Here is a 5,369-nt window from a genome sequence, read left to right as displayed (position 1 = left end):
AGAGAGAGAGAGAGAGAGAGAGAGAGAGAGAGAGAGAGAGAGAGAGAGAGAGAGAGAGGCAGACAGAGAAACTGAGAAGGAAATTGAGACAGAGACAGGAGACGCAGAGATAGAGAAACAGAAGAGAAAAGAAGAAAGAATACCAGCTAAAACAATAAATAAAAACAAAACCTAGCATAAAAAATATTTTAAAGGTCCAAGATCAGCTGGGTGTGGTGGCGCATGCCTTTAATCCCAGCACTCAGGAGGCAGAGGCAGAGGCAGGCATATTTCTGAGTTCGAGGCTACAAAGTGAGTTCCAGGACAGCCAGGGATATATATATCTATCCAAGATAGAACTCATGAAAATGAAAACAATGGAACATTTAACACAAAAACACATAGCATGTGATCAGCAGCAGATTAGACAATGACAGAGAAAGATCAATAAATTCAAAGACATTATTGAAAGTATCCACGGTGGAGCACAGAGGGGGAGTCTTGAGATTCTTAATTGTGAGGATAGGGAAAGGAGAGAAGTTTCTACACTTAAGCTTCTCTTCCAGAGAGCCCAAATTCAGTTTACAGCACTCATAAGCTCACACTGGCCTGTACCTCTGGCTGCAAAGGATCTGACACCTTCCTTTCCCCTTCATGGCATCCACTCACGTGACACATGCACAAACACATTTAAATAAAAAATAAAATAAAATGTTAGTTATCTACAAATTGATCGAATCAATCATGAACCCCCCAGGATCCATTTGCATTTGTGGGACAGGACACAACTGCTGATGAAATTCATGTAAGTGTAAGCCTTATTATTAATCAAAAGCAGATGTTATCAAGACAGAGTACCTTGGCATAAGTATAAACAAATAGATCAATGGAGTAAAAGTCCAGAACAGGCTGCTTAGTTGTGAACAGAAGTTCCAAGAAAACATACCTAAATTAAGTACTCCACAAAGCTGGACGACTAATCAGAACTCTGTGGTTGTGGAGAACTGAGTATTGTACATCCAGAGCCAAAATTATCTCTAGCTATTTTCAGAACCCTTCCAGCCACACATTTCTCACCTCTGTCTCCAATCTAAGACTCTTTTGATGTTTCTTTTTTGTTTCTTTTTTGTTTTTGTTTTTGTTTTTGGTTTTGGTTTTTGGTTTTGTTTTTTGTTTTGTTTTGTTTTTTTGTTTTGTTTTGTTTTGTTTTTTTTTGGAGACATGGTTTATTCTGTCTAGCCCTGGCTGTCCTAGAACTCACTTTGTAGACCAGGCTGGCCTCGAACTCAGAAATCCGCCTGCCTCTGCCTCCCGAGTGCTGGGACTAAAAGCGTGCGCCACCACGCCTGGCTTCTTTTGATGTTTTAACTGTCTGGAAAACCTTTGGGTATCTATGAACTTAGGAGGCTCTGATCAGCATCTTCTAACCCAAAAGCTACGATTGTCATCAGATAGCACCTGAGACCTATAGCAGAGATGTCTCCGCTTTGCTGTGACCAAGCCTACATGATGTTTCCACCTACATACTTGGAGATTGCTATGACTTCTGACCTTTATAGTAATGTGACTGTAGAACTTCATGAAATGTTTTCTATGTCAGAACGTGTTAGTTGGGGTAACCTGAATCCATATTCCCAGGTTATGGACACATATTTGATTCAAGAATTCTCTTTTACTGTACCCTTTGAGGTAGCAGCTGTATTTTGCATGGTCTCTGTGATCACTTGTCTGTGAAGACATCTAAACAGTTTGGTGGATGTATGATGCTAGACTTTTCAACAACTGGTGCCGATTGCCGTTGCTAAGTTGTCTGGGTGACTACTATTAGGTTCAGGTAGTGATACGTTTCCCACTGTGGGAGTTAGGGAGACACTGAATCAATTTGCTCTTATTCTTGTTTCAGCCCTCCTGGGTCAGTGATCTAAACAAAGTTTCCTACCCTATTTTCTGTAATTCATTGTCTTAGACTCTTCTCCAGTTGCTATGTTAAATTTTCCCAACAAAATTAACTGAGAGGAAGATGGCTTTATTATGGCTCACTGATCAAGGTACAGTCTAACAGCGTAGAGAAGTCACAGCAGTGGGATTGCAAAGCAAATGATCTCAATGTACCCACTCTTAAGAAGTAGAGAAGGATAAATACATGCACGGTGCTTAGCTGTTTTTCTACATGTACAGCCCAGGATTCCCTGCCTGGGAAATGGTCCCATCCAGAATTAATTATCATAATAAAGATAATCCCCACAGGAATATTACAAGATCTATCTTTCACAAGGTTCTAGTTTCTGCCAAGTTGACAACACCAGCCATCACATTTAAGAATTTGAGAAACAATGTTTTAACAGAAAGGTAACATCAGATAAGGCCATTATGTGGCCATAATGGAATCAGAACAATGAACCTAACATCCCGTCTAAATAATCAAGTTTCAACAAAGAGCAAAAGAAACATCATCTGTAAATGTAACCAGTACCCCTGTCCCAGGCAGGGGCTCATATGCAGTTATTACTTCAATACTCCCCATGCTTCACGAAGCAGAGTATTAGGTAGAATCATGCGCATTATGGCAGGGCACAAGATGGAGACATAGTCGTCCCCTTGAGTGCCTCCTCTAAGCTCTCATCTCAAGGCCTACCCACATACTTGCTGAGAGCTCACCATACATCGCTTGGCTTGTTGTTTCTCTTGTGGGGACCGAAAAGAAACCTGTTTCATCAGATGGCAGTTACATTACAGAAAGTCAAAGACTAGACATTTTCAACAGACCTAACCACTAAAGAATGAGGTCAGGCTGTTCACTTTGACTTCCCAAACCTCAGCATTGCCTTTCATGTGCTTCCTCAGTACCACTGGCTATTACAAGAGTTACATGAGACTAAGATGCCACCGTAGGTTTATGTTAAAATTTTTGATGTGTCAAATCGCTGAGTTTTGAGACATGTGATGAGAACCAATTTTGAGGAAGTATCAAGCATGAATCCCAATAAGCAGGATGAATTCAAAGCTGCCTATAGTGACATTTTTCAAGAAACCTGACACACTGTAGCCAGTACCACTGAGCAACTTATAAATGAACTCTGGAGTTGCTGACCCTGCCATGCCAGGAATGGACATCAGTATGATGAAAGAAATGTAAAAGAACAGAACAGCCCTAAACAGAACTTTATAAAGTTACACAAACACAGTTATAAAACACAGTTGAATAAAATTTCAACGTTCAGGTATAGGGGAAGCAAATCTTTAATACAAGCTAATACAATACAAAACTCTAAAGCATTGACCCCACACCTTCAGGAATGATATACAGTGAATGTAGATGTGGAGAAAGTATTAAAAGTCCATTAAAAAACTGCAGGACAGGACATAAAATCACTCCTAAATAATACACAAAACACATTGTAAAGAAAACATAGGCAAATTCAAAATTAGGCTGTCTTCAGATGCAACCTTTGAACATAAAATTTGATTAATAATTAAATCATTGAGGTGTGAATTCTTGCTTCCTTTCCCATTTTAAGCTTAATGACCTTCTTGTCCATCATGTGCAGAGAAACCTACCTAGCCTGTAATGAAAATGGAAGGATGAGCACAGAAGTGTAGTATTTCCGTATAGTAGGTACCATAGTCATCCATTTCCAAAAACCACACAAATATTTCTATACTTACTTGCACAAAAAGAACATCTAAGAATTTTTCATTGCACTTGATAAAGTACCTTTTATAGAAAACATGCATGTTATGTATTTCTTCAAGTGAAATTGCTATTTTTCCCTCAGGCATTTTTAGTACATATTCTGGGATTCATGTAGTACCATCATTTTTATATCATTCACTTGGGAGGAAGAAAAGGTTAAAAAGCAACAATAGCCTTTTAAAAAGCACATTGCTGTGTGTGTGTGTGTGTGTGTGTGTGTGTGTGTGTGTGTGTGTGTGCTGTCAGAGTGAAACAATCAACATTTATGTCAATAGATATTGAGAATCTTGTTTGTATGTTTGGCTAGCACAGCTGACAACCTGGCCAGGGACAATGGCTCAGCAGTCAGAGGTGCTTATGCACAAGATTGGCGATCTAAGTTTGATCTCTAAAGACCTCAAAAAGGTGGTAGGAGAGAATCAACTCTACAGAGCTGTCTGTCCACTATCCTTCACAAGTGGGCTGTAGCACATGTGCCCCAATAAAAATAAGTAAGACAGACAGACCGATAGATGATAGACAGATAGATGATAGATACTTTAAAAAGCAGCTAAAATCTACTCATTGCCTATGCATCACACACAACTATTTTATGATCTAGAGTTCCTGTGTGTTAATTTGGTTTCCAGACTCATTCATTTTACAGATCTCTGCTACTCTGAGACAAATCCTTACCTGGAAAGCTGTCTCAACAATCTTCGCAAAAATGGACTTCTGAGAGATGAAAGTCTGATACAGCAGGCTCGGTGAGAACCGGAAGAGTGAGTGAGCTTTGGTGAATCTCTTTCAGAAATTAACTGAACTGAAGCAGAAAATGTGGACTTTGCTCTAAGCACGTTGACAAAATCTTCCGCTTGTCAGGTCTCCAGAAATCTAACTCTTCCCTCCTTTGCTGATCTCATGCTGTAGGAATTGGCTCTGCAAGGTGAGGCTGACATTTGCCCTCTGAGCCACTTTCTTCTAAATATCACTTTGCTCTTTGCCCCCACTTGCCTTTAGTATGGAAAACAAAGACACCACACCATGAGTCAGCAGGGTGGAAAGGGGCAGTTAGGTAAGCAATACCCTCTTCCTTCCCATTCTCATCATCAAATATCTGCAACAGCAACAAGGCAGGAAGTCTGATTCATAGAGCTCAATATTATTTCTCTTTTTCTATGCATGCCAGAAAGGGACTTACCTGCAGTTTTAACACAGTAAGAATGCCTTTTCTCAGGGTAGAATGTAGTTCAGCTCTGCCCATTTTGAGGATACTGTTAAACTTCCAATGACTTGGTGTAGGGACTTCTTAACCTAACTAAGACAAATTTTCATCTATTTATTTTACATGATATGGATGGCAGGGGCCAACAGCATGTGTGGAGGACAGAAGACAGTTTGGGGGGATTGGTACTCTCTCTACACCATTCCCTGGGTCCTGGGAATCAAACTTAGATTGTCAGGTTCACTCTGGGCCAAACAACTAGCTCTTAATCTCACTTCTATGGAGACAGAAAAGAATGACCACTGTGGAAAAGTTAGAAAGGTATTTAGTCTACAGATCTCTATTCCTTTTAAAATTCAACAAAGGGGCTCTATTAAATACCCATATTGTATAAGATACATTTTGATTTTCCACAATAGTAAATAATCTTCTATATTAGCCTCCTCTATTACCCTTTCTTATCTCCTCCCCCTTTTTCTCTTCCAAATCTCC

General features: G+C 39.7%; 1 protein-coding gene across 1 annotated transcript in view; it reads right to left on the bottom strand.

Annotated features, from left to right (window-relative positions):
* The window catches only part of Glyat (glycine-N-acyltransferase), an 18,408-nt gene extending 13,766 nt beyond the window's left edge, over positions 1–4,642 (bottom strand). The window contains exon 1 of the mRNA XM_021152322.1: positions 4,349–4,642. The gene's annotated coding sequence lies outside the window, so the exon portion shown is untranslated. The remainder of the gene's footprint in view (positions 1–4,348) is intronic.
* Positions 4,643–5,369: the final 727 nt, after the last annotated feature.

Source organism: Mus caroli, chromosome 19 (assembly GCF_900094665.2).
Source record: "Mus caroli chromosome 19, CAROLI_EIJ_v1.1, whole genome shotgun sequence".
NCBI lineage: Eukaryota > Metazoa > Chordata > Mammalia > Rodentia > Muridae > Mus > Mus caroli.
The sequence above is the reverse complement of the archived record's forward strand: the minus strand, read 5'-3'. Positions and strand labels throughout refer to the sequence as shown.